Source organism: Sceloporus undulatus, chromosome 1 (genome assembly GCF_019175285.1).
Source record: "Sceloporus undulatus isolate JIND9_A2432 ecotype Alabama chromosome 1, SceUnd_v1.1, whole genome shotgun sequence".
Classification (NCBI taxonomy): Eukaryota; Metazoa; Chordata; class Lepidosauria; order Squamata; family Phrynosomatidae; genus Sceloporus; species Sceloporus undulatus.
In genome coordinates, this window is record NC_056522.1 from 122296076 (window position 1) to 122311855 (window position 15780).

Here is a 15780-nt window from a genome sequence, read left to right on the forward strand (position 1 = left end):
CTGGCAAAGCTACAGCCACCATCAGGCTGCCCCCCCACCCCACCTCACCACTTCTGCCTAGATTTTCCTATTGTTCCTTTCACTCTTTGTAAAAGGTGCCCCTTGGGAGTTATATTGGCAACATGAAAAGGATTGTCATAATCTGAACATGGCAAGAGCCAGCATGGTGTATTGGCATACAACAAAAAATCTGAACATAATTTGAGGGCTTCTGCCATTCAGTTTTCCTTTTAATTGACCTGCAAATGTTGTCGAATATCTTCAACTCCTAACAGGTACAAGGGATTAATAAATTAAGATAAAACGCAAGGTGCCTCCCTCCCAATTTTTTGAAGGGTCCGAATGGAGACACTTAAAGAGCTGGGTATGTTCAGCCTGGAGAACAGATGGTTAAGAGGTCATATGAGAGCCTTGTTTAAGTATTTGAAGAGGTGTCATATTAAGGATGGAGCAAACACACTACCTCAGATCAGTGGCATCACCAGGGGGGTGCAGGGGGTGCTGGGGTGCGGATTGCACCAGGTGACAGCCTAAGAAGGGGTGACACCATTGCTGCTCAAAAACCTGTATTTTGGCATTTGCCTGTATCTCTTTAAAATTAAGAGACTGTGAGAGTGAGGTGAAGCTGGGTGGGAGAATAAAGGAGGGCCCTCAGAATTTTTTAAAATTAAATTTTCAAATTTCAAATTTTTATTTTTTAAAATTTAAATTTTGATTTTTTTAAAAAAAATATTCTTTTAAAATTTTCTTTTAAAACTTTATATTTTAACCAAATATTCACTGTGTATATGTAAATACATTTAGGTTATGCACATGATACTGGAATTTGAAGGCATAATTTTAATTTTGCTAGTTGTTTATGTCACAACTATTAGCATTACATTCAGTGATATATGGGACTCATGATTTACAATTAACATTAGTGCAAAAAGACATTACTAAGGATTCTGTATAGTGTGAAATGGGAGGAATTCAATTGTGTGTGGGGGGTGACATCATGATTTACCACACCAGGAGACACCAACCCTAGTGACCCCACTGCCTCAGATTATGGTGGAGTCTCCTTCTTTGGAGGTTTTTAAGCAGACGCTGGATGGCCATCTGTTGGGGGTGCTTTGACTATGTATTTCTGTGTAGCAGAGGGTTGGACTGGATAGCCCTTGTGGCCTCTTCCAACTCTATGATTCTATTACTTTTTCCTGCCCTCCCCTAAATCATAACCGGCATGGCTAGTGACTGAATGAAAATTTTAAAAGCTATAGACATCCTTTCTGACTAAGCAAATAAGATGAAAAATCAGCAATGAGGTTATGTCTGCAAATTTAAGCCAGACTTCTGCTTGCTTTTGTGTCATTTGAAATATATAAGGGATTTAACCTTTTGTCAAGGCGACAACAGCAGCAGCAACAACAACAACAAAAAGCATTTCAACAGTATCTCCTCAGTCAGCAGTTCTTCTTGATTACCTTGCTGACATTACTGCCTGATCTTGATGTGTGAGAAGGCACAGAGTAAACCGTGTAATCTGCTCACTTAGGTTGCCTTGCATTTGTTGTTTTTGTCATCTTCTTCCTAGCTAAAAAAAATGTGTAGACACCAGGGAGGCACAAAAGATTCTCATAGCAAAGTATTGCCCTCGAGCTGCAAAATATGCCACTCCACATTTTTCTCTTAAAGATACCACAGCTTTGGAGATAAAACACTTGCCTTTCCCCCCCTTTTATTCCACACTCTCCACGAAGTGTAGGAAAGATAGGAGTGGTTATATACATATTTTTCCATTGTTAAAATATTCTTGCACACACTGATCTTAGCTAATCCAATAAAATCAATGGAACAATCACATCTATAGGCCAGAATCTTACTGAGATGTTAAATAGCATAACTGGCAGTTGTTCTAGTGGATCTACTTTTTAACTAATGTTGTGTAATAAGGCATCCAGGACCTCCTTACACAAGAAGTTTGTTTGCAATGCAGAGTTCTTCTTACTGGCCATTAACTGACCACCAGCATACATTTAGAAATCTGCTTTGTACCACAGCTGGGCTGAGAACCTACCTTCTTACATAGAGTCTGCTAGGTTTCATAAGGCCAGATCAACAGCTGTTCCATCACCAGAAGGGTGATGGAAACCACAAAGGCTATCCAGTCCAACCCCTTGCCATAGGAACACACAGTCAAAGACTCCAGTCTCTGTTTTAAAACCTCCAAAGAAGGAGACTCCATCACTCTCTGAGGTCATTGTGTAAATACAAGTGACAAAATTTTGCACTCTGTCAGCTCTATATAGAAACTCAGGCCTCATTGTATTGACATAGCATTTCCTTAAAGTCTTCCACATTTGTTGTCCCAGTGATTCTTACAAGTAGTATTGCAGTAGACCCAGGGTTTGCAAAGTCAGGGAGCACTACAATTTGGGGGCTGGAATATTTTTGGTGTTTTATGCATGTGTAAGTCCACCACAGAAATGTTTAAACCTTTTGTCCATTGAGGAAAGCCCATTTCAGTTTAAAGTTGCAGAAGTGGAGTTGCACATGGATGCCATTGTGCATCCAGATATTCACTCAGCATGAATATACATTGTGCACTGTGAATGGATAAACACTATACATTATAGCTGCACATTGCACATGGATGCAGATGTGCATTTGGCTTTACATTCAGTTGCATATATAATGCAGTGTGTCCACGTCATACATGGGCATGTTTTACACAGCTTTCAGCATACGCTGAAAGCCACACGGGGAGAAGGGGTGGTGTGTCCAATTGGGAACAGTGGGGCGCCACCACATGCACAAGCCCCATTCATTTAAATGGGGCTCAAGCATAGGTGGAATTCGCTTTACGAAACGGATCCCCCGCGTAAAGAAAGGGTGCACTGTACCTTGGGTCAGTTGCCCAACCCTGATATTCAACACAAAGCTTGTGTAGCACAGATAAAGCATAACTCTGCATATGAAGATTTATGCTATACAACCTGTTGTAGTATACCTGTTGATTAGCTGGGCCACTACTGTGATCTGTCACCCAAAACCTCTTTGATCTTTCAGAATCTGATTCTATAAACCTGGCTCTTCTTGTAATATTGTGTCTACTTCTGGGCACTACAATTCAAAAATGGTGTTGACAGCCTGGAGTGTGCCCAGAGGAGGATGAACCAAATATGGAAATCGTGCCCTATGAAGAGTAGTTTAAAGAGCTGGGCATGTTTAGTTTGGAGAAGAGAAGGTTAAGAGGTGACATGATAGCCATGTTTAAATATTTGAAAATATATTATTTTGAAGAAGGAGGAATCTTGTTTTCTGCTGCTCCAGAAATTTGGGCTGCATCTCCAAGGCAGAAATCATTCATTTTGAAACTGTTTTAACAGTTGTTACGAGCCTCCCTCCGCACCCCCTCTTTTTGATATCAATTTTATATTAAAGGGATATTTTAGGCATGTAGCCGAAAAGGCACCCCCAAGGCAGGACTAACTCAGCATAGGGGGAAGCTCAAGAGCACATGGCCAGAACAGACCAATCAAGATTGGAATCTGCATAGTCCCTTCACTGGTAGGAGTGAGGGTGGGAGATAAACCAGGGGTTTAGATGTGAGCAGAAGTCCAAGATTACCTCCCTCTGGGAATGAGACTCTTTTGTCCAGGGATATTCAGGGTGATTCTCCAACCATTTGCAAACTTTCAGTTCTCTTCTTCCCTCCTGGGAACTTCACCTTAATCCTAGAACTGCTCCAGGATACATTTGGTTCAATAAGTATACCTGCTCAGGCACTACCAATTTGGTCTTGGTTGAGATCAGAAAGACACCCTGACTGTGTCTCCCTTGACTCCTCGGCACACGCAGGCTACTCATGATCCTAAGGCAGTGTGCTGAGCCAGACTCACTTCACTGTGTCCTCCATCCTGATCAAAGCTCTGCTCCTGAATCTGGTACAATATTATCCTCTGCTAAAACCCCTAAGTCGCTATCAGTATACAGGGCCAGTGTAGACCTGCCCCATCATGGAAGCATTGGCAAAACCCAAGAACCTATATAGTGAGTGCTCAGGCTTCTTTAGATCATTCTAGAAAGCCCAATGTCACTCCTTTCCTTCAAACCCTCTAAGCCTTCAGTCTCTCTCTGCAACAAATGTGAAATTCATTGATACATGAACCAACAGCTCAGCTGCTGCCATATAATTTACACATAGACAAATATTTCCTCTACTTTTATTGTTCTTTTCTTTTCTTCCTCAGCTACAACAGTCATATTTATTCACATTGTGTAATTTTATGGCACACCCAATTACCCTTCACTTAAGGGCACAGGAAGAGAGAGAAGCAAAGGGGGGAAATTGCATCCCTTGGTATTTTATACAATATGCTAATAATTGTATCAGCAGGTTTATAAGCTAATGCTCTTTTAATTGTTTCATCTCCCCCTCCTCATATACATAAACTAATGGGCCCACTACCTTTTATCCTATCTCCTCCATTACTAATGGTTTCCCTAGTAATATAAAATGACTGATGAGTATAGTCTGAGTGGAAAAATCAATATGCATCCAGACTCCATCTGTATATGTTAAGAGTAAAGTGTGGAGATGGTCTTCTTGCAAGACAACAACCCAGCCACATCCATGGTGCCACCATAATGCCAAAGATAGCATAGCTAACATACCCACATTAGCCATTATCCACAGTTTACTGGAAGAAGTCATGGTGGGAACTTCACAGGCATTAAATATGCCTTTCTGTTCCAAGATGGGGGCAGGGTATGCCCCTTAGTACTAGGAGTTGCTCTCATGCCCTACTTGTGGTTTTCCCAGGACCATGCCACTGTTGGAAACAGGATGCTAGACTAAGATAGGCCTTTGCTCAGACCCAGCACAGCTCTGTTTATGTTCATATGTTCCAGACTCACTAAGGTCCATATGGTCTTCATTCAGATTTACAAGTTGACCAAGGTCAACATGTTTCTCTTTGCCATTCAGTATTTCTTCATTGTTCTTTCATGCTAGCATTTTTGTCTAGACTAATCCCAAGGTCAAGATGAACCTTCAGTTAAGGATGTTTTTTCACTGTAATGTTCATGAGCTGTTAGGTTCAATCATGGAGGCTGACACCTCAAATGGCATGAACCTTTGTCTGAGGATGTATCTACAGTGTAGAAATAATGCAGGTTGACACCACTTTAAGTGGTGTACTTCCATCCCATGAGATTTGTAGTTTTACAAGGTTTTCAGTCTTCTCTGCCAAAGAATGTTTGTGTCTCACAAAACTATAAATCCCAGGATTCTGTAGGATAGAGTTAAAGTGGTGTCAAACTGCATTATTTCCACAGTGTGGATGTACCCTTCATGCTGAATAAGCCACTGACATGAGAGAAATGAACTAAGAAGTAAAAACAATAAAGACACCACTTGGTTGGACAAAGAAGACTTTGTAGTGAAGAAGTCTTCCACAATCTCAAGAACTTTATAAGTGATTGAAAAATTCAGCTTTCAAATATGACTTTTCATTACAAAAAGCCAAAAGTGTTTAAAAGATGCATCAGTTCCTTCAGATATACTCAACATTCTGTGTAGCCTAGAAGTTTAACCCAAATGAGCTAGAACTGTTTTTCTAAAGAAGGGTGGACAAAATGTGGGAATTGTTGGACTGCAACTCCCATTTCCCCTAGTCAGCATAGGTAATGGTGAAGAATGCGGGGGATTGCAGTCCGACAGTGGCTGGAAGCGGGATGGTTTCAAAGCTATGTTTGTATTTTGAAATTAAAACAACCTCTTTGGAATGACCTACCGGAGGAGATCCGTCACATAACATCTCTTGAGGCCTTTAAAAAGCCATCAAGACGGATCTCTTCCAATGGTCATTCCCAGACTAATACATGGGCCCTCTCCATTGTCCCACAACTGTACCTCCTTGACTCTCCTTTAAATCGCCTCATTGTAATGGGGATTAAATTTTATTGTAATTTTTATTGTGATTTTAATAACTGATTTTTATGCGGTTGCATTTTCATTGTGGGTTAGGGATTGTGTTATTATTTTACTATGTTTTATTCTTGATTGTAACCCACCCTGATCCTCTGGGGAGAGGCGGGCTATTATTATTATTATTATTATTATTCGGATGTTCTTATGTCACAAAGTATGATCTGGGTTATATACATATCATCCGACTGTCCTGATTTGGCAGGGATAGTCCCAATTAATGCTCTGTCATCCTACTTTATCCATTGCTTTTAAAATATCCCAATTTCTCCCTCCTCCTCCCTCTTTCCCCTTTTGTCCTCAGCTTCTTTCAGTTGTGGCAAACTGAGTCCAAAGTGCAAAAATAATGTAGTCTAAGTAATTCAACAAGGGAGAGAGGACAATAGGCCATAAAATCTTTCCTTTCCTTATAGATTCAGGCAAAAGCACACTGCTGCAGCCTTTTCTACCTTGTGTGTTCTTCCTCATGAATAACTTCTGTCATCTTCACCACACACTGATGTTGCTTGGCCACACACATCCTGTTTTTTTGTTTATGAAATACAGGAAGGTATGAGCATAGTTCAAGTCTTGTGCCAGCAAGGCCTTCTGGATTTTATAATTATCCCACATAAGATGAGTGTCAGAAGGAGTTATATAGCCTCTCCAAGCTTTCACAAGAAGACAGTTTGAAAGTCATCTGGAATTTGAAGTGGTGGGGTGGTGAATGTGGTGAATAAAATGTACCATTGCGCACTCATTCAAACAAAAAAGTCATGAAACATGTTTTGCAATTAGAATTTAGTTTCTTTGAATTTATTTCTTTATAAACTGGTTTCCTAGGAAACTGCTCAGCTGCCTTGACTAGCCTCAGTCTTTCTCCCTTTCTTCTCTACATTACTGTGGGTCCTCAGGATCCACTACAGTTTGATTTCAGTACTCCATGTGGGTACCAAAATCCGTGGATGTTCAAGTCTCATTAAATGCAATGGCATAGTAAAATGGCATATAAAATAGGGAAATGAAGGTTTGCTTTTAGGAATATATATTGTGGATGGTTGAATCCATATATAAAGAATCTGTGGACACAGAGGGCTGATTGCTCCCAGGGCTTGCTACATGCTGTTTACATTAAACTGGTCCAAAACCCTGAATGGGGGTCCAGGCTGCTTACACAACATTAGAACCTGCTTCAGGGTTTTGACTCCTTGCCCCTCATTAAAAAGACTTACCTTTTGCTCCAAATTTTCCAGAAAGCTCAGAGTAAAATGTGGCAATGACAGCTGGCTCCCTTTCCACACAATCCCTGCAAGCATCCCTTTTGAGTTGCTTTGCAGGCACAAGTCAATCTGAGGTCAGAACAAGGGCACATGCCTTTTTCTGACTTCAGAGCAACTCACACCTGCAGCAGTAGCACTGGCTGGCTCACAAGAACTGTGTGGAAAGGCGGCAATTCGTTGTTCCTGAGAAAAATCCACAGCAGGTAAGGGGGAGGGGTCTGGAGGCAAATCGGGGCCAGAATACACTGGAGGCAGTCTGGAGTATTCTGACAAATGTAGACTAACCCCTCTTCTCTTCTCACCTTAAATGCCAGCTCAATGAAAAGTATGTTTGTGTTTGTCTCTATGTATGTGATTTTATGCTTGTTTGTTTTTCCTGGGGAATCTGGCTACAAAAAAACTATTTCTTGTTCTTATACTTAAGGATGAATGTGCATTAACATGATATATTTTTCTTCATTAACTCCCATTCAAATAGTATTTTTTTCCTTTTAAGCGCATTGAGTGAATTTTTTAAAGTGCATTCCATGAGTATTTTCTATTCCTAGTGAAAATTCTACCATAATGCAGAATGAAAAAATGCCTCATGTCATGCCCATTGGGGTATTTGTGGGTGTAGAATAATGGTATTACATGATACTAATACCAACAGCATACCAATAGAACTGCTACAATCCACAGAAACAAACTCGTGTATAATTCTAACTAAAATCTGCCAACAAATATGGAAAACAAAACAAGGGCCCAAAGATTGGAAGTGATGAATATACATTCCCATCCACAAAAAAGGGAGATTCAAAAGACTGCAGTAATTATAGACCCATTTCACTAATTTCCAATGCAAGCAAAATTATGCTCAAGATTCTGCAGCAAAGACTTCAATCATATATAGAGTGAGAAATCCCAGAGGTGTAAGCTGGTTTTAGGAAAGGAAGAGGCACTAGGACCACATTGCAAACACACATTGGATAATGGAGCACAACAGAGAATTCCAGAATAATATCTGCATGTGCATTATTGACTACAGTAAAGACTATATAGATCATGGAAAACTATGGCTTGTACTTAGAGGAATGGGAGAGCCAGAATATCTGATCACCTTGATGCATAACCTCTAGTCAGGACAAGAGGCTGAATGCAGAGAAACAGAATGGTTCTCAGTCAGCAAAGGGATAAGGCAAGATTGCATACTATCACCCTATTTATTCAATATGTACGCAGAAAATATTGTCTGCACAGAAGGTTTAGAGTCAAACTCATAACTGGAATCATTTTGAGATTATTTTCAAATTAAGATCTTGTGTTCCTGAGTTTAATAATATTAAGGTCTGTAACAGAATAGCCAAGACATCGACTATAGGGCCTCAACAGACCGGCATAAAGAGCCGACCTTGGGGCAGAGTGGGAGGGTAGTGTCCTCCCGCTGACCACCCAGACGACGCCCCTACACTGCCTGCCTGATCAGACAGTGGGCAGTGTCATGCCACGTCTTTGGTGCAGTGCTTAGGGTGCCCTTTCCACAGGGCAAAAAGAAACTGCCTTTTGTGGCTCCTTTTTGTGCTGCAAAAATGCCAGATTGGGGCCGTGGCGTGTAGTTGCCATGGCCCTGATCCAGCGATGAAAGAGGCAGCTGCAGGCCACCCCTTAGGGACAGTCTGTTCAGCCCCTATATAGCCATACTATCTGATTCTTCCCTCGTGAAGCCAAGGAACTAGGCATGGATCTACAAAAGCTTGGGCCCTTTTTTAAAAAATAAAAATTAAATTAAATTATTTATTTGTGGCTAAATACAGTTCGTGTTTACACTGCCACATACACTCCATTCTCTTGCAGCATCTATTCTTAGGTTGAAGCTTCCACTGGTGAAAATATATCTACAGCATCTGCCAATATGCTTCCAGTATTAATTCAAGGTGCTAATGTGAACACTGAAAGACCCAAATGGGTGAGACGCCAATATTTGAAGGAGTGCCTCTGTGTGTGTGTGTGTGTGTGTGTGTGTGTGTGTGTGTGTGTGACTACCTGAGAACTGTGATCTGTTGGAAGGTCTCTCCTCAGTGCCCCACCATTAAGAGAACTACATTATGGGAGGACATGGGAGAGCTCCTCCTCTACACTGGCATCTCACTTGTGAAATGCCCTTCCCTTGAAGGCCCAACTGGCACAACATTTCAGTGCCAAGTCAAAACTTGTGTTTTTATTAAAGCTTTTGGGCCTAATTGATTTTACATAGGATTAAATTGTTTTAACCAGCTTTAAATTTAAATTGATAAATTGTTTAATATATTTTCAATCCTTTTAATTGTTATTATTTATTGTTTTAAATTGATTTTATTATAAGCCACCCTGAGATCTTCAGATATATGATAGGATGTAATTATATTAATCTGTCACTTAGTCGGTCAGTCAAATATCCTGCAGTGAAGATGCAGAGCCAGGAGAAAACTTCACTACTTTTGACAAGAAACTCAGAACCTTATTGCATAAGAAAAGAAAGCTAAAAGAGAGTGGGAGAGTAACAGCTTTTTCTGTGCCTCTCTATATGCCATCTAGAACTTCTATTATCTTCCTGAGGGAGACGATCATAAAAGCATGTCTTTTGTCATTCTGGGAAAATCTGTTCAACAAAAGGCACATTTTTACAACCATCTCCCTTGGGAACTGAAGTGCTACAATAGCATGTGGAGAGGCACAGAGAAAGCCATTACTCTCCCACTCCATTTCAGCTTTCTTTTCTTATGCAATAAGGCTCTCAGTTAAGGAAGAGGAAAGGTCTTCAATAGTGGGTAGAAGCAAATTTCTCAGGAAATTGAACTTATTTTATTGTTATTACTAACGAGTTCATTCAGATAGCATCAGTGAGAAGGAATACATTTGGTGAGGAAGATGTCTATAAATGCATTACAGTTCAGGATTGTTTGCATTACAGTATTACATCAGAACCAATTGGTCATACGCCAGCATGATGTGGCACGGCAATCATTAGTTAAAGTACAACATCATGACTAATCATTCTTAGCCTATGGGAGGAAAGGGAAATTGGTGAGGAGGATAGAACATGAAGGGCTGCTGGGGAGAGATACAAGAGCTTTGTGTGGTGGACTCGGACTCTGGGAGACCAGGGTTTAAATCCCCAATCAGCCATTGAAACCCACTGGATGTCGTTGGACAAGTCACACTCACTTAGCCTCTGAGGAAGACAAAGGCAAACCCTCTCTGAACAAATCTTGCCAAGAAATCCCCATGACAGATTCACCTTAGAGCTGCCATAAGTCAGAAATAAACTGAAAGTGCATAAAAACAACAACGAAAAGGAATATAGTCGCTTGGGGGAATATAAGGGATGGTTGCAGAAGCAAGGAAGTTTGACTTTGTTATAAAATTACAGAAATAAATAAAACACTTGTGTTGCTAATTAAAAGTGAAAGGTTGTATTTAAACTATCTGAAGATCTCTTATTAAATCCAAATGTGTTTTACAATTAAATCTTTACAACAGAAATAAACACTATATAGTTCAATGGTGCTTATTTCCTGCTAACCATATACAGGATTGCAATAATGCCCTAGAAACTTAATTATCAGATTATATTAGTAATTTGCTTGTTTTGTATGTCTGCATTTTTAAGGTGGAGAATTTTAGCAGCGTATTGGAAAAGCAATGTATAAAACACCACTGGCATGACTGGGTTTTCTTTGAGAAAAGACTCTGAGGACTCAAATGTGTCTCTTCACAATTATTTTTTTAACGATGCCTCCCAAAATGGGTTTAACTTGCTTACAGGATACTTGGTTAAGAGTCTGAAATGAAAAGAAGATTGCCATTGCTTTGAAATCAGTACTTTGCTCAGAAAGTGAGTTAGTATGTTGCAACTGTTCTCTTTCATAGACTCTCTGGAGGCTGCATATAAACTGCAAAATTAATGCAGATTGACACCACTTTAACTGCCATGGCTCAATGCTATGGAATTCTGGGATTTGTAGTTTTGTGAGATATTTAGCTTTCTCAGTCAAAGAGCTCCTGTGCCACATTAAACTACAAATCCCAGGATTCCACAGGATGGCACCATGACAGTAAAGCAGTGTCAAACTGCATTAATTCAGCAGTGTGGTAGAAACCTCTGCCATCTCTATGGACTTTATCACACTACCAAAATGAAGGGAGCATAGTGATATACCCCTGTCAATATCACACAATAACACTAATTCCCTTCTATAAAATATCTCACAAAACTACAAATCCCAGAATTGGTATTTTAGGTAGGGACTTTTAGTATGCTCAGCCAGAGCACTCTAGTACCTTACTAAACTACAACCACAGGATTCCAGAGGATGTAGCCATGGCAGTTAAAGTGGGAAATAGCACTATAATTCTGTATTTTGAATCGACCCCAGCTGTGGGAATTGTACTGCCCTTTTGATGTTGTTGCATTGCAACTCCCAGGAGGCCTAGCCACCACAGCCAATCTGAGGAATGCTGGGATTTGCAGTCCAACAATTCAGAACCAATGGCAATCACCTTTGAGAATTCTGGGAGAGGTCCCTGAAGACTGGAAGAATTATTGAAGAAGTCCTAGAAGGGGGGGGGGGGGGCTCAAATAATTATCACCCAGTCAGCCTGACATCAATACCAGGAAAGATTCTAGAGCAGATAATTAAGCAGACAGTCTGTAAGCACTTAGAAAGAAATACCAAGATCACTAAAAGTCAACATGGGTTTCCCAAAAACAAGCCATGCCAAACTAAACTCATCTCTCTTTCTTTCTTTCTTTCTTTCTTTCTTTCTTTCTTTCTTTCTTTTTTATTTTGATAGAGTCACAAGCTAGCTAGATGAAGGGAATGCTGTGGGTATAGCATATCTTGATTTCAGTCAAGGTCTCCGATGATATCTAGTAAAATGTGGGCTAGACATTGCAACTGTTAGGTGGATTTGTAACTGGCTGACTGACCAAACCCAAAGGGCACTCACCAATGGCTCATTCTCATTCTGAAGAGAAGTAACTAGTGAAGTGCCACAAAGTTCTGTCTGTATCTTCATCTTGAATAGCATCATCAATTACTTGGATGATGGAATAGAGAGCATGTTTATTAAATTTTCAGATGAAACTATGGCTCATTCCCACTGGCAGTATAATGCGATTTCCGATTTAGCTTTGCTCCATTTCCAAAATCAATTCCAAAAGGATCCTTGTCCCCACTTCAAAACTGGATCTTTTCATTATCCAGTGGAAGCGCTTCTTTTATGGCACGATTGTCATCCCCATTAGTTAATGAAATTTGGGGACTTCTTATTTATGTGAATGACCATTTTTGGAGGCTGTGGAGATTGGAATTCCCTTCCTCCCTCTACAGTACCTAAAGTCGTTCCCTGAATAACTCATTTGGTCACCCCACCAATTACCCTAGGATGTCCTATCTTTCCCATCTTTGATCGTTTTAATGAGTGTTTTAATGATTTAATGTGTATTTTATTATTGTTATGTTGAAATTGTAGTTGTGTGTGTAAGGAAGGAAGAGTTAGTGGGATTTATATTTTATATTGCATGAATTGTATGTACAGTCCTCCCTCCTTTCTTGCGGTTTTGGAAACCATGTCTCTTTATTATGCACAAGGGAAGACTGGAGGGGGAAATAATGGGGCATGTGCTTGAGGTGCACGCGCATGTGCTCCCACAACCGTGTACTTATAATCAAGCCAATGGGGCTTGAACATATGTGAAACTCCATTTTCGTAGATGGGTCCGGAATGGATCCCCAGAGAAAACAGAGGGTCAACTGTATTTTATGTTGTAAAAATTTTATTATCATTGTAAGCCACCCCAATCCTACTGGGGAGGCAGGATAGAAATATATTATTATTATTATTATTATTATTATTATTATTATTATTATTATGTCCCCTCCCACGTGCTGAAAAGCCCATGAAGTCACCCCACATGGCCATTCAGTGTTTCACAGTGAGTAGGCAGGCTCAGAAATGCATCTGGCTATGTCCCCATAGCCAGACATATGTCCGCCAAGGGTATTATCACTGTTGTGATCATTTTGCTGCTGGCCACAGGGCCAGATGCTCTTCAGATCCTGTCTTATCACCTCAAAACATGGAATGGTCATACAAGATGCTTCAGGGACTATTCAGCAACCATTGGGGGAGACTGTATGGCACAACCTAGCTTAGGTCTACATGCAGATATTTACATTACACTAAGGCAGTGATGGTGAACCTTTTAGAGGCCGAGTGCCCAACCTGCAACCCAAAACCCACTTATTTATTGCAAAGTGCCATGTCCCTCTGGCTTTCCAGTAACGAACTCTGGCAAACTCTGTGCTGGGGCAACGGCACATGTGCCCACAGAGAGGGCTCTGAATGCCACCTCTGGCATGTGTGCCATGGGTTCGCCATCACTGCGCTAAGAAAATGTTGGGTTGCAGCCAGTATTTCCAACTCTTCAAGTGACACTGTTATAAAGTGCCTACTTTGTCAATCTATGTGCATTCTGCAACAAAATAGGACTCTGGAATATTAGTGTTCCATGTGACTAGTTGAGGGTGAAGCTATCAGAAAAAACCAATAAATAAAATCTCTGTAGCAAACTTGGAAAGAGCATCCTATATATGGATTTTTCCGCATTGAAGCTACAGTTCAGCAGCTCTACACCCTTTGCCACTTGCAATTTATCCAGTGTCAGCCCTCAGCATTTACCTGGAATAATAGAGGAAATGGCTGTGAAACAATATTCTTGAACATGTGACCATGCCACAACTTTTCCACAAAGGGCCTCTTTTCTCCATGTTTGTTTCTCACCTCCTGTCTCCTTGTCAGCATAGCCATTTACTCACCTCTCTATGACCCATAATCTTGGAGTTTGGTTCAAGGAGACAAAATTAACTTTTGCACAGCCAGTTAATCACGTGAAATGATTCACAGAGCCCAGGACTGTATGGTGAAATTGTGTCGTGTGCCTCAATGCTTTATGTAGGAATAAAGCCCAAGTAAGGAAAATCCAGTGCTGGTTTTTTAAGGGAGAAGAAAAAATAGATGATATTTTATGTTCAAAATCTGTGGTGCAAGGTCCGGTGATCATTACCAGAAATATAGGAAATTAAAAGCAGGTGTGGGAAGGCTTTTCTGAATAATTCCAGGGCTCAGTTCCGAACTTGGCTAGGAGGAAGTTGTGTTTGCAAATGACTGGACTACTGCAGAGTTGAATGACTGCCACAGAGCATCATTAAATACAATCATCCCCAAACTGATTTAAAATAAGGCCAGGTTGATAACAGTTGCTCAAATGCCCATTGGCACGGAATAAGCTTTATAAGAACAACCTGTGGGGCTACTCCAGAATTTTCCAGATACCATTTTGATAGGATTAGAGTGAGCAAGAAAAAGCTAGTCATTGGAAAGAAATCTTTGGCAAGCAAGGGCAATGAAAAATAAATTCCATGTCTCCCCATCAGTTTCACAACTGTCTTTTCTTAAGATCCTCTTAACTGCCTTACTCGTAGAGTTGACAAATGACCTGATTTTGAAACAAAAATCCTACTCAGGTTAAAGCTCAGTGTGTAGAAATCAGCAGGAGAAATACACTGAGACTCAGTGGTTATGTTCTAACTGGTGATATGCACCAGCATCACTGCTGGTCATGTCAACATATCTACTTTGATTAATGCTGCACAGAGAAGAATTCACTGTCTCCTACAATGTCCTCCCAGCTTCATGCAGCTTGAGAGCACAAAAACATAATCCCACAACCAATTAACCATCAAACTGTAGTGGGGCTATCAGGAAAAGGGGATGGCTTTCACCCTCCCAGACTTCCAATATAACATATAAAGAGCGATGCAGGAAATCATACTTCCTTTCTTCCAGGTGCCCTGCTTTAGCCAGGGAAAGTCCTGATTAATCCCCTGCCATCCCACTTTTTCAGATGCTTCTAAAATATCCCAGTTTCTTTCTCCTTTTCCAACTTTCCCCCTTTGACTTACTTCACAAGCAGCAAGCAGAGTTCACTCAGTTAACTCAGCAGGTAAAAGAGAGAAGGAGCTGATGATATTTTGCTCTTCTCTGTAAACACAGGCAAAAGCAAACTGCTGCATTCTCTCCTAACTTGTGTCTTCTTCCTCATAAATAACATCTGGCATTTTTACACATTTAGTTGTTGCTTGACCATGTGATTTTCATGTGTAAAATGTTGGAGGGTCTGCGACTATGGGAGTGGTAGTCCAAAATATTTGGAAGGCCCACCCTAGTTTTATGGAAGCCTACATGCACTTAGGTTTGTCACATCTTTTGAATTGGACCAAGGGCAAGAAGTACAATGCTGCATCTTCCAGACATTTTGAACTACAAGTCCCACGAATCAATTGATAAGGATTGTGGGTGTAGTCATCCAAAGCATTAGGAAAGTGCCAGGTGGCTTTCCCTGACCTAGGTAATGATGGAACAGGTTTAAGCTAGAAGCCACATTAGATCTTGGGGAAGTTATTTCCCTGTGTGAAAGATGGACTATGTGTAAAAGATATAAGGTTTTTCCCTGTCTTCATTCCC